The sequence below is a fragment of the Aquarana catesbeiana genome, linkage group LG01, assembly GCF_042186555.1.
Source record: "Aquarana catesbeiana isolate 2022-GZ linkage group LG01, ASM4218655v1, whole genome shotgun sequence".
In the NCBI taxonomy this organism is placed as follows: domain Eukaryota; kingdom Metazoa; phylum Chordata; class Amphibia; order Anura; family Ranidae; genus Aquarana; species Aquarana catesbeiana.
This window is the reverse complement of record NC_133324.1, coordinates 586610453-586637895: the sequence shown is the minus strand read 5'-3', so window position 1 is coordinate 586637895 and position 27443 is coordinate 586610453.

Genomic DNA, 27443 nt, shown 5'->3' with positions numbered 1-27443 from the left:
GAATGTGTCCTGGATGGCAGGTACATTCCCCCAATGTTCGAGTTGTGGTCCCTTTAAGGGGGACAGTTTCAGGGCTCTGTGGTACTCAGGGGTTCTAACCAATACAGGGTGAGGTGTCCCTGGTTAGGTTTGGCTGGAGAGGCCTGACTTCCAGGACTATCGGGAGCGCTACATTTATATTAGGGACCTGGGATTTCGAAGGTTCAAAGAAACTTGGGGGGGCCTTCAAACCCTGACTACCAGGACTTTGGTTCCAAAGGGGTTAAGTCCCAGGTGAAGGAGGCTTGAAAGGCAGCAGAGGGAAATCAGCACCGGTGTCAAGGAAGTGAGTGGAAGAGAGAGAGACTCATAAGCTGTGCAGCAAGTGTGAGCTCTAATCCAAACTAATCCAAACGGAGACATGGGCTGCTAACCCCCTGTGTGGCTTGTGTGGCTTGCACCGCTACTTGGAAGAGCCTAGCCCCTGCATGGGACCAAAGACTAGCAGTGAGCCTGCTGTTAAATTACCACTACCAGGATTTGGACTGTTTATTTAATTTGGCTGAAGTAAGCTGTCATTTTGTTTAACCGTGATTAGAATAAAAGAACTGTTTGCTTTCATCAACTGGCTAGTGGTTATTACAGATCTACCCCCAGGTTACAATATATATATATATATATATACATTATCCACTATACAGTATCTCACAAAATTAGTACACCCCTCACATTTTTGTAAATTTTTTATTATATGTTTTCATGTGGCAACACTGAAGAAATGACACTTTGCTACAATGTAAAGTAGTGAGTGTACAGCTTGGATAACAGTGTAAATGTGCTGCCCCTCATATTAACTCAACACACAGCCATTAATGTCTAAACTGCTGGCAACAAAAGTGAGTACACCCCTAAGTGAAAATGTCCAAATTGGGCCCAAAGTGTCAATATTTTGTGTGGCCACCATTATTTTCCAGTACTGCCTTAGCGCTCTTGGGCATGGAGTTCACCAGAGCTTCACAGGTTGCCACTGGAGTCCTCTTCCACTCCTCCATGACGACATCACGGAGCTGGTGGATGTTAGAGACCTTGCATTCCCCACCTTCCGTTTGAGGATGCCCCACAGATGCTCAATAGGGTTTAGGTCTGGAGACATGCTTGGCCAGTACATCACCTTTACCCTCAGCTACTTTAGCAAAGCAGTAGTGGTCTTGGAGGTGTGTTTGGGGTTGTTATCATGATGGAATACTGCCCAGTCTCTGAAGGGAGGGGATCATGCTCTGCTTCAGTATGTCACATTATATGTTGGCATTCATGGTTCCTTCAATGAACTGTAGCTCCCCAGTGCCGCCAGCACTCATGCAGCTCCAGACCATGACACTCTCACCACCATGCTTGACTGTAGGCAAGACACACTTGTCTTTGCACTCCTTACCTGGTTGCCACCATGCACATTTGACACCATCTGAACCAAATAAGTTTATCTTGGTGTCATCAGACCACAGGACATGGTTCCAATAATTTGTGTCCCTAGTCTGCTTGTCTTCAGCAAACTGTTTCCGGGCTTTCTTGTGCATCATCTTTAGAAGAGGCTTCCTTCTGGGAAGACAACTATGTAGATAAATTTGATGCAGTGTGTGGCGTATGACCTGAGCACTGACAGGCTGACCCCCCACCCCTTCAACCTCTGCAGCAATGCTGGCAGCAATCATACATCTATTTCCCAAAGTCAACCTCTGAATATGACGCTGAGCACGTGCACTCAACTTCTTTGGTCAACCATGGCGAGGCCTGTTCTGAGTGGAACCTGTCCTGTTAAACCGCTGTATGGTCTTGGCCAACATGCTGCAGCTCAGTTTCAGGGTCTTGGCAATCTTCTTATAGCCTAGGCCATCTTTATGTAGAGCAACAATTCATTTTTTCAGATTATCAGAGAGTTCTTTGCCACGAGGTGGCATTTTGAACTTACAGTGACCAGTATGAGAGAGTGAGAGCGATAACACCAAATTTCACACACCTGCTCCCCATTCACACCTGAGAACTTGTAACACTAACGAGTCACATTAAACCAGGGAGGAAAAATGGCTAATTGGGCCCAATTTCGATATTTTCACTTAGGGGTGTACTACTATCTATCTATCTATCTATCTATCTATCTATCTATCTATCTATCTATCTATCTATCTATCTATCTATCTATCTATCTATATAAAATAAACTTCAGCTAAACTAAACGTGCCAGAAATGTAATTGTTTGTGAAGCTGTTAAATTGATGGGTTTAGTTTGGCTTTAACTGGTTCCTTTTTCCTTTCACTGGGGAAAGGTAAGTAGCACATTAAACCACTCCCTATATTTCCAGTCCAAAGTGGGTCTGAGGCTAGATTTTAACACATCAAACTGAGAATTTGGATCTAGAATCTTTTTTTCTTACATAAATGGTTGTTTTGATCCAGTAGAAATTATGACGGTAAATATTTCCTTCCAGTCCTAGGCTGGCATGGAAGGTAGGTTTATTTGATTCCTGTAATTGAGAGCCATATTCTAGGCTTTATCATGAATAACAGATGCTTTTGCTTTTGATTCTCTGGCACCAATATGCACATTTTCTATTTACTTAATGGTATTATTCATATTCTTGGATTTACTGAAGTGCAGAATATGTTCAATCTCTGTGATAAAATCACTGATTCATTTTAAAGCATACGGCTTTGAGAGGTTGACATTGTCCTGGAATCCAGAATTAATGATTTAGATGAAGCAGATGTTTTTTCCAGTTGGTAGGGTGCAGCTTGAAACTGATTACACAAAGATACCTTTCTCTTTAATTAAAGACACCAAATATCTAGTAGCAATTAATTGCACTGCAAAGCAATGAACATGCCAGCAGCCCCCTGTTCATTATTTCTTTTGCTTTTGTATTGCAAGCTGTCGATTACAACTATTTGTGTTCTTCTCATGGATTGCAAACTTAAAAGAAACATATACTGTATATAAGCAGTAAATATAATGCTGTTGAGATGTAGCCAGCGTGAGCATTAATTGTTATAGTTCTGCTTTGGTAAGGTTTCCCCTACACTCAGTTTTGGTGTTTGCTTCTGCCTGCTGTTGGGGAGCATACCAATAGTGTGAAAAGACATAATTCTGAGTTATGAATATTTCTGTCTCCCTGGCTAACCACTAAGAGGTTTATTGCCGGTGGTGCATGCTGGGGAAGAATATAAATATTTGGTGTGACCTTCAGGAAGAGTATTGGGTACTGGTTTTGGCTTAAATGTTTTATCTTCTGTATTTACAGTACGTAGAGTAAAGAGTCTGCATTTCTAATCACTTCCCAGGTATCCTGTGTCCTAAACTCTCTAACGTGACGGGAGCCCAATGTCTTCCACCCCACAAAGAATGTCAGGAAAAGCATAACTGTCACTAAAGCTGGCATCAAATGGGCTATTTAATCAAAGCTGCTGCACTGGATCATTGCTGTTTGGTCTATAGCATTTCCTGCATAACATTTACTCATTCACGTGTCTGATCTCCTGCTGCTCATTGATCTGCCTTTGACTACACTGTACTGTAGTCCGCCTTCACTGGCCCTTGGCCTGTCTTTGGGTTGCACTTCTGACTACTCTTTATGCTGATCTGCATTACTGTTACCGACCCTGACCTTGGCCCCAACTACTCTTCTGTCTTGTGGCTACACTTAACCTGCTCACCTACTACCAACCCTGCCTGCCTGACTCTGCTAACAAGTTCACTGCTTAGTGCTTGTGCCTTCAACCCTGCACCTTGCTGCCTATTGTCTGCTGGTCATCTGCCTGTGACCAAGCCAGTTTCTGCTAGACATTCCCTGCATCCTGCTATCTCTGCTGTCCTGTATTCACAGTCTGGTCTGCTTCTGGGGACGCAGAGATGACTCATCAGCACCAGCTATTGCAAAAACTGTCAGGGGCTCCTGCCACTCTGTACCCTTGTGTTTCCTGTCACCTTACCAGGGTGCTTGGGACAGAGGTGTAAGAGAAGCCTACCTCTCCAAGTAAGACTCCACCACCAGATACATGACAGTAAATCAATGATTCCAACCTGAGGGTTAAAATGCTAGCCCACTGAGCTACCTGGGGTTCATTCACCACTGCCTAGCTTTAAGAGGGTACTATATAGATAGAGGGTGGTCAGCACCAATAGGTAAAGTAATCTATGCAGGAAACCAGGTGTGTCCTCAAAAACACCAAGATAGACAAATACATGCAGTCCTCTTTTGGGGAAAGATTGACAAATGGCCCTCCCAAACAGAATACTGCAGTAAACCTGTTGTTAAATAAGAGAACCTGAACCTTTGCTAGATGGAAGAGTGGGTTTGATAATAAAGTTGGCAGTGCCTCCACCCAGGGCAGGGCCTCTGTGCACAGAGGGGATTCCCCTCCTGGGAAATTAACCAGTAATCTAATCAAAGTAACTGGGAGAAGAAAATCTACTGCAGCCAGCACATAACATTAACCATGAATATATACAGTAGATGCACATCAGTATGAAAATAATGCAAGCTGTACATTGTTGGATAGCAACATGATCTAATGCCATATTTCTGGAGGTTTACTTCCTAGTTGATACAGCCAGGTGGCCTAAGTTGGAACTTGCAAGTTGACCCAGCAGGGTGTTGATTTATGCCCCCTGGAAGAGGAGTAGAGCCTGGCTCCAGGACACCTGGTGTGATAAAGATTGAAGTGCTTTATTAGCATGTCTGCAAACAAAGCTTCAAAGAGAACCACTGCTGCCAAGATGACTGATGGGTTAAGCTACAGAAGATCAAAGGCCAAGATGTCTATGAAGATTTGACCCAGGTCGGACAGTGGCGATTCCTGGACAAACGCTGCCCCCTAGTGGATGATACAGCAGGCTTCCTGGAAATTGGGATGATATTAGAAGAACTAGCGATTGGAAATGCCTCACTGGACAAGGAGGCAAGTGGGGGTGGCTACGAGTGGATGTGAATGTGAGTAAAAAAGGGCACACACAAGCAATTTGTTCCTTTTTCGCTGGTGACATAAGCCGGGTGGCTGCCTAAGCCACATGGATCCCTCTCTGCCATTTTGAGTCCAGCCGAGGAGACCTTGTGATAAGTATCTTTGATTCTTGTATTTGATATTCTGATATGATGGGTATTGTGGATATATGTTTGTAATATCTATTTAGGACTTTCTTGTTAGCATTTTCCTATTCTCTTGGGAAATGAATAAGATTTTGTTTTTTATTAAGCCGTGCGCTTGTTTTTTATAGCTAACCCTGTATTATTGTGATATAAACAGTAACATGTGCTCAAAGTTTCTATAGACTAGCTAATTATAGGGATAGACAAGTTAATACATAGGTACAATAATATTTATTGTACCATTTTTACTTCATATATAATAAAAGATCAGTAATAGTACATACTGTACATCCTTTGTACATACAGGTAATATCAGTAAAGGGTCAAGCAGGAGTCCTGGTGAAATTGTGCACATGTATTGGGATATTTTTAGGTAATAATAAAGATACCTCTGAATTAATTTTGCTGCAAAGTCTAGTTTCAGGGGGCCTTGAGGATGATCACGATGCAATGTCTGTCAAGGTATCAATGACCTGAGGAATCTATGGTATGATACTGGAATTTAGAGTCCACCTATCAACTCTAGCTTATGATTAGGGATGAGCCCGATGTGGACTCGAACATTGGGTGTTCGCCTGTTCGCTGAATAGCAAACAATTTGGGGCGTTCGCGGGAAATTCGAAAGCCGTGGAACACCCGTTAAAAAGCTATGGGAGAAATCAAAAGTGCTAATTTTAAAGGCTTATATGCTTGGTATTGTCATAAAAAGTGTTTGGGGACCTGGGTCCTGCCCCAGGGGACATGTATCAATGCAAAAAAAAGTTTTAAAAACGGCCATTTTTTCGGGAGCTGTGATTTTAATAATTCTTAAAGTGAAACAATAAAAGTGAAATATTCCTTTAAATTTTGTACCTGGGGGGTGTACATAGTATGCCTGTAAAGTGGTGCCTTTTTCCCATGTTTAGAATAGTCCCTGCACAAAATAGTCATTTAAAACTACTTGCGGCTATAATGAATTGTCTATGGGAGAAATCAAAAGTGCTAATTTTAAAGGCTTATATGCATGGTATTGTCTTAAAAAGTACGTGGGGACCTGGATCCTGCCCCAGGGGACATGTATCAATGCAAAAAAAGTTTTTAAAAGGGCCGTTTTTTCGGGAGCAGTGATTTTAATAATGCTTTAAGTGAAACAATAAAAGTCAAATATTCCTTTAAATTTCGTACCTGGGGATAAAAGTCATTGAAAAAAACAGCATGGGGGTCCTTTGGGTCTGTTATGAATAGTAAGGGGAATCCCAAACCAAAATTTTTTAAAAAATTGCGTCGGGGTACCCCCAAATTCCATACTAGGCCCTTCAGGTCTGGTATGGACATTAAGGGGAACCCTGCGCCAATTAAAAAAAAAATATATTGTAGGGGTCCCCCTCAAAATCCATACCAGACCCTTATCTGAGCATGCAACCTGGCAGGTCGCAGGAAAAAAGGGGAATGAGAGAGCGCCCCCCTCCTGAACCGTACCAGGCCACATGCCCTCAACATGGGGAGGGTGCTTTGGGGTGAGCCCACAAGGGCCTCATCCCCACAGCCCTTGCCCGGTGGTTGTGAGGGTCTGTGGGCCGGGGGCTTATCAGAATATGGGTGACCCCACCCCCTCTGATGCAAGGGGACTTCCCAATGGCTTTCCCGTGGTGTCAGAGGGGGCGGGGCCACCCGTTTATGTAAACGGGTGGCCCCGCCCCCTCTGACGCCACCGGGAAAGCCATTGGGAAGTCCCTGTGCATCAAAGGGGGGTGGGGTCACCCGCGTACATCAACGTGTGGCCCCTCCCTCAGTTATAAAAGAACTGTCACCTGAGAGGACGTTCATTACAGCAGGTGCCTCCCATGGAGGCGGATCGATGGCGGCATGTGGGGTTGTTTTTGGTCCGGCGGAGCGAGAGAAGAAGATGAATTGACTTGTAGGACATTTTTATTTTTTTATTTTTAAATAAAGGACTTGTCCCTAGATGTGTCTTGTGGTTTTTTAAAACTATGACACTTTTTTTGTGAAATGGTAGGGGTACAATGTACCCGTTACCATTTCAAACAGCCCTTTGAATCACTGACCTCCACTTTGAGGTGGAAATGAAGATTTGACTGTGCTCAGGTATTACATGGTTTCCATTCATATAGTGATTGGTATACTAAGGAGGTGTAACCACATGTTAACCCTTGCATACTCAAACCTCATTTTTGGTTAAAAAACAGGAATTCTTAGTTCATATACTGTATATTGCAATACATGTTCATGTTGGCCAACTGAATCAAAGTGATCATTGGTCAGTCCCACTCCCTACTCTTCCTTGCAGATTGCCAAATTTTTATTCTTAAATAGGAGCAAGATGAGCAAGAAATTATGCTTTCTGTGCTGTAACCCCTTTTTTAATTTGTGAGTTTTTTTGTATATATATATATATATATATATATATATATATATATATATATACAGTGGGGACAGAAAGTATTCAGACCCCCTTAAATTTTTCACTCTTTGTTATATTGCAGCCATTTGCTAAAATTATTTAAGTTCATTTTTTTTTCCTCATTAATGTACACACAGCACCCCATATTGACAGAAAAACACTGAATTGTTGACATTTTTGCAGATTTATTAAAAAAGAAAAACTGAAATATCACATGGCCCTAAGTATACAGACCCTTTGCTGTGACACTCATATATTTAACTCAGGTGCTGTCCATTTCTTCTGATCATCCTGGAGATGGTTCTGCACCTTCATTTGAGTCCAGCTGTGTTTGATTATACTGATTGGACTTGATTAGGAAAGCCACACACCTGTCTATATAAGACCTTACAGCTCACAGTGCACGTCAGAGCAAATGAGAATCATGAGGTCAAAGGAACTGCCTGAAGAGCTCAGAGACAGAATTGTGGCAAGGCACAGATCTGGCCAAGGTTACAAAAAATTTCTGCTGCACTTAAGGTTCCTAAGAGCACAGTGGCCTCCATAATACTTAAATGGAAGATGTTTGGGATGACCAGAACCCTTCCTAGAGCTGGCCATTCGGCCAAACTGAGCTATCAGGGGAGAAGAGCCTTGGTGAGAGAGGTAAGGAAGAACCCAAAGATCACTGTGGCTGAGCTCCAGAGATGCAGTTGGGAGATGAGAGAAAGTTTTAGAAAGTCAACCATCACTGCAGCCCTCCACCAGTCAGGGCTTTATGGCAGAGTGGCCCGACGAAAGCCTCTCCTCAGTGCAAGACACATGAAAGCCCGCATGGAGTCTGCTAAAAAACACCTGAAGGACTCCAAGATGGTGAGAAATAAGATTCTCTGGTCCAATGAGACCAAGATAGAACTTTTAGGTCTTAATTCTAAGCATTATGAAAACCAGGCATTGCTCATCACCTGTCCAATACAGTCCCAACAGTGAAGCATGGTGGTGGCAGCATCATGCTGTGGGGGTGTTTTTCAGCTGCAGGGACAGGACGACTGGTTGCAATAAAGGGAAAGATGAATGCGGCCAAGTACAGGGATATCCTGGATGAAAACCTTCTTCAGAGTGCTCAGGACCTCAGACTGGGCCGAAGGTTTACCTTCCAACAAGGCAATGACTCTAAGCACACAGTTAAAATAACAAAGGAGTGGCTTCACAACAACTCCGTGACTTTTCTTGAATGGCACAGCCAGAGCCCTGACTTAAACCCAATTGAGCATCTCTGGAGAGACCTCAAAATGGCTGTCCACCAACGTTTACCATCCAACCTGACAGAACTGGAGAGGATCTGCAAGTAGGATTGGCAGAGGATCTCCAAATCCAGGTGTGAAAAATTTGTTGCATCTTTCCCAAAAAGACTCATGCTGTATTAGATCAAAAGGGTTCTTCTACTAAATACTGAGCAAAGGGTCTGAATACTTAGGACCATGTGATATTTCAGTTTTTCTTTTTTAATAAATCTGCAAAAATGTCAACAATTCTATGCTTTTCTGTCAATATGGGGTGCTGTGTGTAAATTAATGAGGAAAAAAATGAACTTAAATGATTTTAGAAAATGGCTGCAATATAACAAAGAGTATAAAATTTAAGGGGGTCTGAATACTTTCCGTCCCCACTGTATATATATATATATATATATATATATATATAGATAGATATATAGATAGATATATCTATCTATCTATATATATATTGAACTAGCTAAGGCCTTGTACCGTAAAAAAATGCCACATAATTATACAACAAGAATGTATACTGTATGTACAGTATATCATACTAATTTTAGACTGCATGATTAGGTCTTGGTACAGTGTAATGCAGGTAGAATTGTGCAACTGCTTCAAATCCTTTTGAGTCTTTATGAATTAAAGATGGAAATGCTACAAGCACCTATAGTTGCCTGCACATATCTATAGTAGCCTCCAAAAACCTCTGACCACATTTCAGGCTGTTCTGGCAAAATTCCATTGGTTCCCAATAGTGCTGAAGTTTTTGCTTGCACCTTCCCTCATTATATACATTTCTTATAGTCATTTTCAATGGCAATGTGGCTGCCATTGAATTATTGAGCCAATGGGAATCTGGGGGCGATGGGAGTAGGGGTGGGGTGGGAAGTGAAGGTAGTCCCCAGCTCTGACACTGCCAGGAAGATTTGGAGCATTACATGTCAGAATGGTTTGGTATTTAGCTGGAATATGGGCTTTTTGAGTCTGCTGCAGGGGCAGTTTTTTTTTTTTTTAGAATACCACTTCTGCTGGATAAAAAGAATGCATAGATGTGGGACATTCATGTGAATAGGCCCTAAAATCATCACATAAGACCTATGTTTCCTAGCTTTCTGTTCACAGAAAAGGGTCTTTCCAAAGGCACAACACAACTACATTGTTGTGGGATTTCTCATATAGCATACACAGTAGATCTTTAGTATTTTCCCAGTTGCCAAGTACAGTGAATATTTTCAGGGTATTTTAAGAATCTTTTGGGAATATTTTAACTGGACTGCTACCCAACTGTATATTGAAACACAGAACATGACTAACATGACATGATACCGTAATATACATTTTACCATAAGCAAATTGAAAAAAACAAAAAAAACAAACATTACTTAAATGTACCACCATTTGTGTAATATAAATGCCCAAAATGTTAAGTCATTATGATTGATCAAAAGAAAACAGATTTGCTCATTTTGTCAGGATCTTATTAGCATGCAGTAAACAAATTAAAGACGCACAAGCAACTAAGGAAAAAAAAGACTTTTCATGTAAATGAAAAGTAATTAGGAATGCTTAACACTGTCCAAATATCAAACAACCAATCAAAAGGGTACTTTATGCCACCTGCTTACTAACTATGCATAGATTCTTTGTTCAGTTACTGGCCATATGGCAATATATCTATTAGGTAGCAGTTCACAAAGTTTTTTTCCTTACGATTAAAATCCAGCAAGTTAATCATCCATCTGCATGCAATCATCAATTCTATTAAGCCTTATGGTCTTGTCAGATTTTCAAATGTTTCAAAAATAGTTTATTTTGGTACTTCAGAGCTACATAATTTAAAACTATATAAGCATTTCTATAGGTTATTGGTTCTAGCAATAAGTAAAAAGTCACTGCCCATTAAAATGTATCTATGGTAAATATTTAAATTCATACAGTATATATACTTCAATATGGATTTTCAATTATTTCTAGCCTACACCTATTAACCGCTTGAGGACCAGCCGCCGCAGTTATACTGCAGCAGGTTGGCACGGCTGTGCAAATCACCGTAGCTATACGTCGACTCTTTAAGATGCTATAGCAGGCTCGCACGTGCCCGCAGCATGTCCTCCAAGTTGATGTGCATGCGCGGTGGGCGCGGTGGGCGCGATGTCCGCCGGGCACCCACAATCGCTCCTGACAGAATGAGAATGGGGATTTGTGTGTGTAACCACACAAATCCCGGTTCTGTCAGGGGAGTAGAGACAGATTGTGTGTTCCTACTAAGTAGGAAGAACGATATGTCTCCTCCCCCAGTCAGTCCCATTCCCCCACAGTTAGAAACACACCTAGGGAACACACTTAACCCCTTGATCGTCTCCTAGTGGTAACCCCTTCCCTGCCAGTGACATTTATACAGTAATCAGTGGCTATTTTTAGCTCCTTTCACTGTATAAGTGTTAATGGTCCCAAAAAAGTATCAAAAGTGTCCGATCTGTCCACCGCAATGTCGCAGTCCCAATAAAACTTGCAGATCGCCGCCATTACTAGTGAAAAAAAAAAATAATAAAAATGCCATAAATCTATCCCCTATTTTGTAGACGCTATAACTTTTGCGCAAACCAATCAATATACACTTATTGTGTTTTTTTTGTTTTACCAAAAATACGTGGAAGAATACATATCAGCCCAAACTGATGAAGAAATTATTATTATTTTTTTTTTTTTGAATATTTATTATAGCAAAAAGTACAAATATTGTGTTTTTCTCACTCTTTTTTGTTCATAGCGCAAAAAATAAAAAACGCAAAGCTGATCAAATACCACACCAAAAGAAAGCTCTATTTGTGGGCAAAAAAGGACATCAATCTTGTTTGTGTACAATGTCACACGACCGCGCAACTGTCAGTTAAAGTGACAGAGTGCCGTATCGCAAAAATTGGCCTGGTCAGGAAGGGGGCAAATCCTTCAGGGGCTGAAGTGGTTAATCTGAGGAATCACCAAGTTTGTAAACTTACTTTGTGAAGATCCCAGCACATTTACTCCTTTAAACTCTGTGACACATATTCATTAAACCCTGTTTGTAAGCATTGTAGTGTCACATAATTCACAGAGCCTGCCTTTTGAACTACAAAGGTGTTGAGCGAAGGGGTTTCAAGAGGTGGAGTCAGTGTAGCAATCACTTCTTGCAGGCAGCAAGTCCTTAGTCCTTAAGCATGCAGGGAATCCAGGAAGTTGTGGATAGAGATGGCCAGTAGACAGGCAGCAATATCAACACAATACAAGATTTTTAAGTAAGGTTGTATTAAATTGTCAAAAATAACTATTGTGTATTGCTATTACAATGCCAATGTTCAAAAATATTGTTTTTTTTTTCAAAATTGTTGCTCTTTTTTTGTTTATAACGCAAAAAATAAAAACTGCAGACGTGATCAAAGCTCTATTTGTGGAAAAAAAAGGAGTGTCCCTCAGAGAATGCGGGTGACAGTGCGGGCGGCTCCACGGGTGACAGTGAGGGCTGCATTTCAGGTGACAGTGTGGGCAGCTCCCCAGTTGACAGTGCGGGCGGCTCCCCAGTTGACAGTGCGGGCGGCTCCCCAGTTGACAGTGCGGGCGGCAGTGCGGGCGGCACCACGGTGAGAGCGCAGGCGGCTTGGTCGGTGAGTGGGTGGGTGAGAGAGGGGGGGTAGCTGGGTGGCTCCATGTGTGAGCAGGCTGCTGGCCAATCAGGGAGCCAGCGGGCAGGGGAGCAGAGAGATGACATCATCTCTCACCACCCTGCACCCGCCCTGCATCCCTGCAGTTCTGCCCTCACTGTGAAGGCAGCTGTGGACAGCAGAGAGATTACATCATCTCTCTGCTGCCTGACTGGTAATCTGCTGCCTGACTCTAGGACATAGCAAGAGACCACCTTAGCAGGAAAGGGACACAGAAGGTGATAATCTGCATCTGGTGACAGACAACGTGGCAAGTATCAATTCGCAAAGTGTGGCAAGTGACAATCGGCAATGTGTGGCAGGTAACGTGGCAAGTGACAATTCGCAGCGTGTGGCAGGCGACGTGGCAAGCGACAATTCGCAGCATGTGGCAGGTGAGGTGTCAAGTGACAATTCGCAGCGTGTGGCAGGTGATGTGGCAAGTGACAATTCACAGCGTGTGGCAGGTGATGTGGCAAGTGACAATTCGCAGTGTGTGGCAGGTGACGTGGCAAGTGACAATTTGCAGCGTGTGGCAGGTGACGTGGAAAGTGACAATCAGCATTTGGTGGCAGGTGATGTGGCAAGTGACAATTTGCAGCATGTGGCAGGTGACAATCCGCATTTGGTGGCAGGCGACGTGGAAAGTGACACGCTCAGGGCTCCCACTGATTCTGCATTATGGTGAGTTGAACTATTTCTTTTTATATTACAATGTAAGAATAGAAATAATGCGCTTCAATCATCCTGACACCATAATAACCATGGTGCCGTGATGATTGAAGCGCCAACACCAGCCATTTCTCCGATAAATTGCCCGCAAAAAAAAGGTATTTTCTGGCAGTCACCCTCTCGAGACTAGACTCTGGATCTGCCCCTGGTAGGAACATGGAATACATATATATATATATATATATATATATATATATATACTATCATATAATATATATATATATAATCAGAATACTTGGCAGGTAACTGGCCTCAGTTAGACCAGATGGGGCGGCGGGCCACCATCATCAAACTTGACTTCAGAACTTTCCAGTACTGCAGGTTGCTCAGGAATCACAGGTGCAGGGAGGTTATCAGGGTTAGACATAACACCCTCACCTAGGCTAGCAACAGTGTCTATGGAAGAGTCTGTGAGTTCAGTGAAATCTTCAACATGCTCCCATGGCCCGCAGCACTATTTGCTAAATTGCCAGTGGGAGTCCCTTCAGAGTGGACAGAGTCCACAGGCTCGATCTCTATAAGCAGCAGATTCAGTGGGAACCTCCTGGATGGGAGGAAAGTCCATGATATTTGTATCCTCCCAGTCTGTAGTAGATCAGGTGATAAAATCAGCTCTCAGCCCACAGGGCCTTAGGAGATTTTAAAGGAACTGCTCAACAGCCAGGTAAGCCATGGCAGTCTTCAGTGGAGCAAAGATAGCTTTGACTGCTGTTTGGGACCCCATAATGCAGTGCTTGGGTACCACATAGACATTTGTGAGGATCATGTGGTTTGCGAGTTGTACTGGGTGTCCCCATATTGATCAGGTGCACTAGCACTCCACTTTTATGGACTTTGGATAAGGTGTGGACTGCCAACCACTCTCCTGGAATGTTTGCATCCCAGTGAGGCTTCACCGTGACCCCTCTGAAATTTCTTGCGAGAATACACAGCCAGCGACCACAACTTCCTGGAGAGGGGCTAGCAACAATTTCTGCATCGGAGGGGTATGGGTCATGCCTACCTGTAAGGTCATTTATTTGCCCTCTGGGTAAATCTTGAAGGCCTGAATCATGTTAAGCCAAGCCACCTGCAGTCTACAACTCCATTTGGGCTGATTCAACTGCTCAACCTCAGACAGGAAAATGGTTAGGTATGAGTTTTTCAAGACTTTCATGCCAAAGACAATAGGTGCTGAGGTAACCATTGGGCTATGGGTGACCAAAACCCCCACTCACTCCACCACCTGGTCAAATACCCCCTACACCATGGTCAGAGAGTTGTTGGTGGCTTTCAGGGACTACCACTAGGGGTCTGACTGGTCCCAAGTCCCAAACCATTGGATCTAACAGTCATATTCCATAATGGTAACTTTGGATCCAGTGTTGATTAGGCAGGGGACCAGCTTACCATTCACCAGCGTGGTGACTACAGGTCTTGGTCTGACCATGGATTCTTGCTTGGGAGGACATTGACGGCCATTCTCAGGGTCATCTCTTCAACCCGGGAACCCCTAGTCTGTCTACTTTGGTGAAGTGCCCGTAGCACTCACACCACCAGCACCTCCAGTCCTTGTCCAGATTCTTCCACAAATTGTTTCTGCCTTTGGCCAATTCTTCTTTAACGGAGGACATTTTGCATAGATGACACATCCTGGGTTCATTCTTGGATAGTCACCTGCAGGGCCGACAGCGAGGAAGGAGCCAAGGCCTCCTCCCTCAAGTACATAGGTTCACTTTTCTTTGCCAAGCCAACTGTAGCTTTTGCTTCCTCCTGTTCCTGGGCCACCACTTCCACCATAATATCATTAAATGCGAGGAAAGGTTAAGCTCTCATTCATTCTTGCAGGGCACTCCCCCCTCCAATGAACTGATTGGTGAGCATCATCAGTTAATTTTGCAATCAATTTGGCAGGTACCTGATAGAGGGGGCAGCACTCTCCAATCTTTCCTCTCACTATGTCAATGAGCTATTGGGCCCATTAGAATTGGTACCAGAGCTACTGCAACCCTTGGAGACTAGTTGATGCAGCAAAGTATATTATCATAGCAATGTTGAGAAAGAACAAAAAACCCTGCTGAGACGGCCACAGTGGACTGGAAAGGTCATGTACCTTAGATGTGAGCCTGAAGTGCAGAGGGAGACCTCTCGTATACCCCGGCTCAGAGATCACTGGGGTTGAGACAATGGTGGTAACAGCACGGTGGGGTAAGAGTGCCTGCAGAGTTCTTTTGGCTGGACGTTGTGGTACCAGATGAGAAGCCGGAACAGCTGGTGCAGGAATGCTATGGATGCGGGGCAGTGGATGCAGGGCAGCGGGTGCAGGTATACTGCGGATGCAGAGCAGCAGATGCAGGTCAGCAGATGCAGGTATGCTGTGGATGCAGAGCAGCAGATGCAGGACAGCAGGTCGGAGCAGGGTCAGACAAGCCAGGTCATACACAGGAGAGCAATCAGCATAAAGAGCAAGCAAAGAGTAGTCAGAGTCCAGGCTGGGTCTTGGCAACAGGCGATCAGGCTGGCAGACAGGAGAAAACAGGGTCAAACAAGCCAAGGTCAGGACTGGAGATAGAAGCATGGTCAGGAAGCCGGGTCAAACACTGGAACAGGATACAAGCACAGAGTCAGGTTTCAGGGAACATATGCAGATCAAACCACAAGGACCTAGTGCCCCTGGAGTGTCTTTTATAGGCCACTAGGTGCCAAAGCGCATCTAATGCGTGCGCATGCGCACATTCATGCACTATGTCCATAGTTTTGGTACACGTTGGCGTGTGTTGGCACACGTCTTCTGATGCACCCAGTATGTCCCTGACAGGAACACTTAAAATGAACCATACAGAGAGTATGTTACATACTGGAGACACCTGACAGCATCCGGTATGGGAGGCAGCAGGAAGGCTGACTGGAAACCTGGTACAACAAAGGAAGGCTACTGATGGTGCACAGCAACCTGGAACCTGACCCTAAGCTACTTCTGAAGAAACTCAACGTTTATACCTTGCTTTACTTTTTGCCCCAGCTCAGAGAGTCAGATTTATCATCCTTATTTCTTTCAAATCTGATATAAGGATTGTTATCTCTTGTCATTAGTTGTGGGCTTAGGCCTCATACACCTGGGAAGCTAAGTCTGTACAGCTTAAAATTACGGCATTTTGGGAGACCAGCCAGAGGGTGACATATCAGTATCATACAGCCTGCTGTTCAACACTTTGGCTAAATTGCTATTTAAGCCTGGGAGACAGACCTGAACTCAGAGAACAGGGAGGAAGATTACACCTTATAAACCGCTGGGCCACACAAAGGAATTCTTAATTTTACTCTTGTGGGGGATAGCTACAAGGTCCTCTCCTGATGATATCTGGTACTTTCCATTATTGCCAGGATGTATCCTGAGGCCTCTCTGGCCTTTTATTGTAGAAAACATCTGTAGTAATTTCCTGAGGTGGCGAGCGGTCAGTGCACTGACTTGTACGGTCCTCCTAGCACTCAAGAAAATATGTGGATAAAGAAAAGCCAGCAGCTCGATCTTCCTCAATGATTACATTTATTAATCCAGGTGTGGTTCAGAATAATACAGGGCTTACGCGTTTTGGTGTGTAGCCTTAGTCATAGCCTGGTTTTACAGTTTTGGTGGACCTGCCTGAAAATAAATTGGTATTGGACAAGAATATACACATTGATATGTTACGAATATTCCCAAAACAGCTTGCATGATCCTCTTGAATGACTTGGTTGACGTCATCCCGAGACACTCTCAGACACTCATTTTCTAGATATTTCTGGTGGCAAAAATGTCCATTGCTTGGAAATTATCAATGATAAATATCTCTGCTACAAAAAATGCTACTCTTGGATCATGCTCCATGAAAAACTAATAGGAATACTAAGGGACAAACAGATAAGGTATGAGATGGTGTGGGGTTCATACACTATATATACAGTCCCCTAATTAAAGTGGTGGGAGTGAGGATAGTGTGGGATCTGGGCCAAGAGGAGAGCTGGTTCCCACTTTTCTTTCTTTATTTTCCAGTTTTCATTTTTCACTAATGTTGCCCCTCCTGTTTGAAACTCTTTTGCTTTTGTTACAATTAATGACTAATGCCCTGTACACACGGTCGGAGTTTCCGACAGAAAATGTTCAGTGGGAGCTTTTTGTCAGAAATTCCAAACGTGTGTAGGCTCCATCGGACGTTTTCCATCGGAATTGCCGACACACAAAATTTGAGATCTGGATCTCAAATTTTCCGGCAACAAAATCCGTTGTCAGAAATTCCGATCGTGTGTACACAATTCCGATGCACAAAGTTCCACGCATGCTTGGAATCAAGCAGAAGAGCTGTACTGGCTATTGAACTTAATTTTTCTCAGCTCATCCTACGTGTTGTACGTCACCGCGTTCTTAATGTCCGGAATTTCCGACAAGATTTGTGTGACCGTGTGAATGAATGAATGAATTAATGAATGATTTGTATAGCACTGCAAATGCAAACTGAATCGCCTCAAGGCGCTAGATCTGTCCTGTGTTGTCCAGCTTCTTAGAAGAGGTAGGTCTTGAGTTTTTTTCTGAAGGCCTGATGGCTTTCTTCCATGCGGATGTAAGTCGGTAGAGCGTTCCATAGCCGTGGTCCTTGGACTGCGAATCTTCGTTCTCCCTTTGTTTTGTAGCGGGGTTTGGGAATAAGGAGGAGGTTTTGGTTAGAAGATCGAAGACTGCGATTGGGTGTATAGCTTTTTATTTTCTCGCATAGGTATTGAGGAGCGTTTCCTTGTATGCAGTTGTGGGTGAGGCAGAGGGTCTTGAAAGTGATTCAATTCTTTACGGTTAGCCAACGTAGGCTCCTCAGGTAAGGATGAGTTGTAAGCGCACAAGCTGATATTGGGGCAGTCCTATGTAGAGGGAATTTGCTTAGTCGAGTCTGGAATTAATGATTGTTCGAACTACTGCTGCTTTGTCCTCTTCTGGAACGAAGGGGATGAGTCTACGTAGCAGGCGGAGGAGATGGTGAGATCCGCTTACTACTGATCCTATTTGTGCATCCATTGACATTTCTGAGTCATAAATGACTCCGAGATTCTTGGCTTTGGTGCTTGGAGAGATGGTCTGTCCAAAGATGGTGGGAGGTGTCCATGGGGTCTTAGTTTTGGAATTTTGGTTTGCGTGTAGGAGAAGAAGCTCTGTTTTTGATCCGTTGAGTTTGAGGGAGCTAGTGGTCATCCAGTCGTCTATCAAAGTGAGGCATTTTTCTAGTCGCTGATGATGGTCTTTTTGTCCGGTGATGCGAAAGTAGAGATGAGTGTCATCAGCGTATGAGTGGAAGCAGAGGTCCGATTTTCTGATGATTTTGAGGAGTGGGTGGATATAGATGTTGAAGAGCACTGATGACAAGGGTGAACCCAGAGAGACTCCACAAGAGATTGTGCGGGTTTCAGAGGTGAATGCTCCTGGTTTCACTGTCTGAGAACGATTTCCTAAGAAGGATGCGAACCATTGTAGATCTGAATCTGTGACTCCTGCTACTTCTGTGAGTCGGATGAGTAGAGTATTGTGGTCCACTGTATCGACCGCTGCACTGAGGTCCAACAGTACCAGGAGACATGATTCTCCGTCATCAGCTGCTTTAAGGGCGTCGTCCCATATTTTGAGAAGTGCCATTTCTGTGCCATGGCCTGGGCGGAAGCCTGATTGCAGAGGGTCCAAGAGTTTGTGTGTATCCAGGTGGTGTTGTAGAGAGGGTGAGGGTGTTAAGGCTTGTTATCAGTCTGCGGTAGTTAGGGTCCTTAGGGCCGAGGTTGGGTTTCTTTAGCAGGGGTTTGACGATGCCATGCTTGAGGGCGATCGGAACAGTCCCTTCTTTGAACGACTGATTTATGAGGTGTGTTATAGTAGGAGCCAAGATGTCGGAACATTCTTTCAGGAGTTTTGTGGGAATGATGTTGTTTGGTGATGTGCTGTCTCTGAGGCTTCTGATGATGTTTTTGGTGATGTCAGTGGTGATTGGGATCAGCAAAAAATTTGGTGATTGTATTGATCGTATTGATTTTTTCTTTTTGTTTTAGTTGAATGAGGTTGTTTTTTTTTCCTGTTGAATTGTTTTCCGGATGTTGTCGATTTTGTCGATAAGACAGTGTCAATGCAAGACAAGTTTAAGCCAACATCCGTCGGAAAAAAAACATGGATTTTGTTGTCGGAAAATCCTATCGCGTGTACAGGGCATAACACTCCAGTGGTATTGGAAAGCTGAAGGATTGGGATGGGACTCCAGATCTGTGGTGGCAGTTCTGGACCTAGCTTACCTTAATCTTTCTTCCATTAATTAGCCAACTGAAGTGCTGACAATTTTTATTATGATTTACACAGTACCTTTGTTGACCACACATCCTTTCCAAGTTGTGAAAAGTGAAGGTGTGGGATGGCTGTTTTGCAGCATATTTCAGCATGTCCTAAATTTTAAGAGGCGTCTGGCAGTAGGCTGTGTGGTGCACCTGTGCCTCTTAATGACAAATGGTAAATGGCAAAAGAGAAAGTTGGTGTTAATGAAGACAATCTACACCAGTTTACACCCAGAAAGATAGACACAAGAATGTTTCTAAAATAGGCAGATCTGGATCCAAATATGCGGGTTTAGTATGTCAATACTAAACTAGTTTCTGTATGCCAATACCAAAACGTAGTTCAACTATGGGGTAATACCTATCATAAATGTTTACAGATAAGCAAATAAATATTTAGCACAATATGCTGTGGCATAGACACTGGTTAATTGACCTATATAAGTCTTCCTTATACCATGTTACCAACAGTCTAGTTCCAAACTTCAAATCTGTTGCTTATGGTGGCCAATTTTCTCTTTTCTACCAATTCTACCTCTATGACAAAATTGAAAGGGGAGTAGTGGGAAGTACAAAAGATGTTAGGGAACAGTTTCTTAGCTCAGCTGCTATGCACAGCCAGTTTTGCTCCCAGCAGCATCGAAGGTTTCCCTCTTTTTGTAATCTTATGACCTGTAATAACCCTTCGTTCTTCACAGCTTGTCATAAGCGATGTTGTACCATCATCTTGGACTGTGCAAAAGTGATCAGACAGCTAAGTGTAAATGGCACTTGTCACATAACCCGAAATGCTGTATTTACTTTTTAAGGTATTTTGTATAGTGTGGGAAGAAACTTAAAAAACTTAATTTAAAAATAACAACAACAAAAAAATCATAATTTAGTAAATAACCTTTGTATTCAGCAAAGAGAAGGAAATTCCTAAATTTGATTTGAATCAGCCTTAAAGGGGTTGTAAAGGTAATTTTTTTTTTTTTTTAAATAACAAACATGTTATACTTACCTTCACTGTGCAGCTCGTTCTGCACAGAGTGGCCCCGAACCTGCTCTTCTGGGGTCCCTCGGCGGCTGTCTCAGCTCCTCCCCGCAATAACTAACCACCTTAATGCGAGCTCTCTCGCATGGTGGTTAGTTATTGCGGGCGCGCTCCCGTGATACAGCCGGCAGCTATAGCCACTCGCTGTATCACTCGGCCCCGCCCCCGGCGCGCCGCGTCATTGGCTGTGATTGACGAGCCAATGGCTGCGCTGCTTTCAATCCGTCCACTATAGCCAATCAGCGACCAGGCTGATCGGCTGAATGGAGGTCGGGAGCGAGCGGCCGAGTTTTGAGGTGTCAGGTAAGTAAAACGGGGGGGCTGGGGGCGGCGGTATTTTCAAAAGTTTTTTCACCTTAATGCATAGAATGCATTAAGGTGAAAAAATGTATACCTTTACAACCCCTTTAAAGTCCCTGCACAGCAGATCTCAGAATGTGAGTAAACAAACATCACAATACAATGGGTTTGTGTGCATGTTCATAGGGGGAGAAATCAGAGTGACAGAGAAATTAGGTCATGACTACACTTTGCCTTCTCTGTCCAGTCACAGGCTGGTGGGTAGGAAGTAGGTTGAATAATGCTGTCATTCAAGAAAGGAAACTAAGAGCATATAGTGACAGAAAAAAATCTGGGGGGGGGCAGCTCTTGAGTAATGGTATTGCAGCAAATAGTGTTTTCATTTTTCACAAGAAATTGTAGTTAATGGTAATGGCAATATTTTAATGCCAATACAAGGTTTATGCAAAATAAAAAAAATACAAGAGAAGTTTAAAATACGGGTGCTCTTTCAGTGTTCAAAATCTCTAACTATTTTCTATTTTGCCAGTTATCTCTTTGGGACATTTAGAAACTGATAAAATATTGCATGCAGTGCAATGTTTTTATCCTACTTAAAGTATATCTCAAGGCAAAAAAACAAAAAAAACAAAAAAGGGGGCGTGAACGGCAGCTGAGGATACAACTGCTCGATAGCTGAGCTCTGGCGCCATGGGATCCAAACAGCGCCTCACAGCTACTGGGAGCTTTTTTTTTTTTTTTTTTACCTCCCCACACATCCTACAAAATCCAGGATGTGGAGGTGAAATGATGAGAAAATGAAAAAATAGAGAAGGGCCCCTGCAAACTGACCGATTTCTGCAGTCTGGCGAGCCCCACAATTTCCAAAATGGCGCTTGCGCCTCAGCACCGGCACACAGAGGAGGCCGCTGCAGCTTCGAGGGGCTTACAGAGACACACTGATGACAAACAAGGATCAGGAGGGGAGTAGTGTGCATCTACATCCACAAGCCCAGCAAAGCAGAGCAGAAGGCTGGAAGCCAAAAACAATAATGTAAGTGCAAACCACTCTAACTCTATTAGCGATCCTAATGGATTTGGGGAGCAGCTGGACTCTTTCCCCACAGTGGGTCAAGCGATACTGGACATAACTCTTAAGGATATGTTGATTACCCTCAGGGGGGCCCCTTCAGCATGACATGGCCACGTTTATGAAACAAACTAAAGTGGACTGGGTGAGTTGACCATATAGTAAAACAGGATGGGAGATTACGCTTGGGCACATAATGAGGTGGTCAATGCTCATGGTGACCTAGCGGAAGAAATATGTAATATTAAAATCAAAATGGTGGATGTAAATTGCCATCACTCATGTCATCCAGTGCTAAAGATCCACATGCATCATGATGAGCGAATATTAAAAAAAAAACTTGACAACCACCGACATAATCTGCTCTGCACTTTTCACTGTGAATGACTCCCTGTCCCTGCCACAAAATGTAGATAAAAGTGCAGGGTATATTAAGAGACTTCATTGACCAAATATGGAAATTGGTCTGGCATGGCTCAAGAGGTGCAGAAGCACGCTCACCTCCCCCTCCCTTTCTGACCTGCCAGGCTGCATGTTTGGATAAGGGTTCAGTATGTATTGGGGGGGTTCTTTCTGCATTGTTTTTGTTAGTGAAGGGCAGGGTATGGATTTTGGAAGAACCCTAAAATTTACACAATCTCCTCGCCCTTTGTCTACATTCACCTGTCAGCCAGGAATCCCCCGGTGAAAGCTGAATAGGCCAGGCAGGTATGCTATGCTATTGGGGGGGCACTCGTGCGTACTCGCTCCCAAGCCCTGCTCTGTGTGTCCTTTGACACACAGAGCAGAATTTAGCACCCCCCACCACTCTCTCCTTACTATCTGTGATTGACAGAAATTGAAGCTAATGGGTCTCACTGCTGCGTCTGAGCCAATGAGGAGGGAGAGAACCGGGAGAGCAGCTGTTCTTGTGCACATTGCTGGATCGAGATTGGGCTCAGGTAAGTATTAGGGAGGGTCTTTAGGGGAGCTGCACACAGAAGGTTTTTTACCTTCATGCATAGAATGCATGATGGTAAAAAACCTTTAGCCTTTAGAACCACTTTAGGTTTGGCCCATTCACCTTACTGCCTAACAGCTTAAATTCTAGGTATGAGGTGCCTGGGTTAAACAGAACTGGCAGTTCATCCCAGGTATTTTTAACAGATATAGCAAATACTTCCAACAGTATATTTAACAGACCATGAAAAGAAACAAATAAGAGAAGTTCAGTGTTCGGGTTTACGTACATGTTCAAGGTGTAAGTATTGAGTGTGGTATGGCTGAAACCCCTGTTAGATTTTTAATGCTATCTATATCTCTGCTGCTGAGATTCACCCTTTTTATTTATCCAGATGACCACTGTCTCCAATGCAGAATGTTATGGGAAATTCCAAATGTTTGCATTGCTATAGGAACAGATATTGAGGGATTATCTTCCAGTTGGGAAACCTGATCTGATGACAATTGTAAAGATCTCCTCTCACATTCTGTTGATTGTTCTGGCAAAATAAATCTTCTAAATGGAAATACTGACAGGGGTTTTAATCATTCTGTACGCCGTAATTTAACAAGGAACACTTGCATTGTGTGATCCCAAGAGCATACTGAACATACAGTGGGGACGGAAAGTATTCAGACCCCCTTAAATTTTTCACTCTTTGTTATATTGCAGCTATTTGCTAAAATCATTTAAGTTCATTTTTTTCCTCATTATGGTACACTCAGCACCCCATATTGAAAGAAAAACACAGAATTGTTGACATTTTTGCAGATTAATTAAAAAAGAAAAACTGAAATATCACTTGGTCCTAAGTATTCAGACCCTTTGCTCAGTATTTAGTAGAAGAACCCTTTTGATCTAATACAGCCATGAGTCTTTTTGGGAAAGATACAACAAGTTTTTCACACCTGGATTTGGAGATCCTCTGCCATTCCTCCTTGCAGATCCTCTCCAGTTCTGTCAGGTTGGATGGTAAACGTTGGTGGACAGCCATTTTTAGGTCTCTCCAAAGATGCTCAATTGGGTTTAAGTCAGGGCTCTGGCTGAGCCATTCAAGAACAGTCACAGAGTTGTTGTGAAGCCACTTCTTTGTTATTTTAGCTGTGTGCTTAGGGTCATTGCCTTGTTGGAAGGTAAACCTTCGGCCCAGTCTGAGGTCTTGAGCACTCTGGAGAAGGTTTTCATCCAGGATATCCCTGTACTTGGCCGCATTCATCTTTCCCTCGATTGCAACCAGTCATCCTGTCCCTGCAGCTGAAAAACACCCCACAGCATGATGCTGCCACCACCATCATGCTTCACTGTTGGGACTGTATTAGACAGGTGATGAGCAGTGCCTGGTTTTCTCCACACATACCGCTTAGAATTAAGGCCAAAAAGTTCTATCTTGGTCTCATCAGACCAGAGAATCTTATTTCTCACCATCTTGGAGTCCTTCAGGTGTTTTTTTAGCAAACTCCATGCGGGCTTTCATGTGTCTTGCACTGAGGAGAGGTTTCCATCAGGCCACTCTGCCATAAAGCCCTGACTGATGAAGGGCTGCAGTGATGGATGACTTTCTACAACTTTCTCCCATCTCCCAACTGCATCTCTGGAGCTCAGCCACAGTGATCTTTGGGTTCTTCTTTACCTCTCTCACCAAGGCTCTTCTCCTCTGATAGCTCAGTTTGGCCGGACGGCCAGCTCTAGGAAGGGTTCTGGTCGTCCCAAACGTCTTCCATTTAAGGATTATGAAGGCCACTGTGCTCTTAGGGACCTTAAGTGCAGCAGACATTTTTTGTAACCTTGGCCAGATCTGTGCCTTGCCACAATTCTGTCTCTGAGCTCTTCAGGCAGTTCCTTTGACCTCATGATTCTCATTTGCTCTGACATGCACTTTGAGCTGTAAGGTCTTATATAGAAAGATGTGTGGCTTTCCTAATCAAGTTCAATCAGTATAATCAAACACAGCTGGACTCAAATGAAGGTGTAGAACCATCTCAAGGATGATCAGAAGAAATGGACAGCACCTGATTTAAATATATAAGTGTCACAGCAAAGGATCTGAATACTTAGGACCATGTGATATTTCAGTTTTTCTTTTTTAATAAATCTGCAAAAATGTCAACAATTCTGTGTTTTTCTCTCAATATGGGGTGCTGTGTGTACATTAATGAGGAAAAAATGAACTTAAATAATTTTAGCAAATGGCTGCAATATAACAAAGAGTATAAAATTTAAGGGGGTCTGAATATTTTCCATCCTCACTGTATTTTGTTTTATTGCTTTTGTGGCCACTGCAGCATTTTTATACATGTCCACTGAGATACATCAGTACAGCAAGCATGTAACATGGCTTTTTTTTTTTTTAAGTTTTCTTACAGGCATCTTTATTAACCACTTCAGCCCCGGAAGGTTTTACCCCCTTAATGACCAGTGCATTTTTTGCAATACGGCACTGTGCCAGTTTAACTGACAATTGTGCGGTCCTGCAATGCTGTACCCAAACAAAATTGACGTCCTTTTTTCCCCACAAATAGAGCTTTCTTTTGGTGGTGTTTGGTCACCTGCGGTTTTTATTTTTTGCGCTATAAACAAAAAAAGACAGACAATTTTGCTTTTACTTTTTACTGTAATATATATTCAAAAAAAAATATATAAAAAAAACTAATTTATTCATCAGTTTAGGCATATATATTTTCTTCTACATATTTTTGGTAAAAAAAAAATCACAATAGGAGTATATTGATTGGTTTGTGCAAAAGTTATCGCATCTACAAACTACGAGGTTTAGGGACTTTTATTTATTTATTTATTTATTTTACTGGTAATGGCAGCGATCTGCGATTTTTAGCAGGACTGCAACATTGCGGCAGACAAATCTGACACTTTTTGGGGACCAGTGACATTATTACATTGATCAGTGCTAAAAAAAAATGCACTGATCAATGTAAAAATGACACTGGCAGGGAAGGGGTTAACACTAGGGAGCAATCAAGGGGATAAGTGTGTTCCCTCAGCGTGTTCTAACTGTAGGGGGGATGGGCTTATTGAAACATGACAGAGATCACTGTTCCCCATGACAGGGAACAGAAGATCTCTGTCATGTCACTAAGCAGAACAGGAAAATGCCTTGTTTACATAGGTAGTTCCCCGTTCTGCCTCTCCATGCCACAATCTCGGACCACTGGCGGACATCGAGTCGGTGGGACCTGCGCGCCCGCTATCAGTTTTTTGGGCAGGAGAGCCATTCTGCCGACGTATATCTGTGCGAGTAGGTCAGTAAATGGTTAATATCAATATGCACTTCATCCAACTTAATTGTAATATAAGATGCACATGTAAAATATGACTGTGGAATGCATGGCGAAACCCATTGAATCAAATATATATTCATTATTTACTAGGCAAATTTGCTATAGAATCTTTGATAAATAGTTCCAATAAAGGTATAAGTTCTACATTTCTGTTATGTAATTTATAAATAACATACAGTGTATATTCAAAGTCATAACAAAGCTTCAATGACAGCCCATAGGAGATAACTAAAATAAGACTGCTCCACTGCAACAGTTTGTTCTGATGTTAGTAAAAGGTCTTACCCCTGCCATTGTTTGCGTGCTGGATTTACTCTTTCTATACCTTTTTGTGCTTTGGGTTTTTGTGCTTTGGGTTAATGCACACATGTTAATGCACCCCGTGTCATGCGTTAACATACGTTTCAGGCAGAGGAGTGGATCAAAAAATAGTTATGTAGCATTTTTGTGATGTGTTGCACCACAATGCATGGTACTGCAATACCACGCTTTGTACTGTGCCACAACACATGTGTCAGAACTGCATTGCCTAAGTGTACAGGAGTACCAATCACAATGAATGCTAACAATATGTGTGTTAATCTGCACAGTAGTAACACACTTACATTACCACAGTGAAAAACCCATGTATTTCAATGGTCCTCATTCTAATTGGTGCGACTCAAGTCACAGCGACTCCAAAAAAGGTTCTTGCACTACTTTGTTCCTACTTTGGTGCGACTTGTTCTCACATGGCTTTCACCGGTCGCATGACATCGAATCAAAATCGCATTGCAAAGTCGCATTGGGGTTGCAATAGTGGAAACAGAGCTTTAATGTCTTGTACTGAATATTACTTGATGACTGCTCTGGATGTGGTTGGATAAAAAGAAAACTAACCATTTACTTATTGGGAGGCCTCTAACATTCCAGCTATAAGATAAACTGATAATAAAGGACTTAAATGAAATTATGAAAATAAAGGTCTTATATGTATTTGATGGAAAAAGCATTGGTTTCTCTTTCTCTGCTTCCACAAAACATGAATACGTGTAGTGATAACATTTGTTCTTCAGCATGCAAATGCATGTCCCCAAATGATGCCTTGTGTCTTTAATGTAAACCAGTGGGAGGGATGATCCACTGTGAGTTCAGGATTCCTGCAATTATGAAACATCCTTTATTCCAATAGGTATTAGTGAAATGAATTGGAGTAATTAAAACTAATTTAGTCATGAAAATTAGTTTAATTAAGGGAAAACATACACTGTGAAAACTTCAGA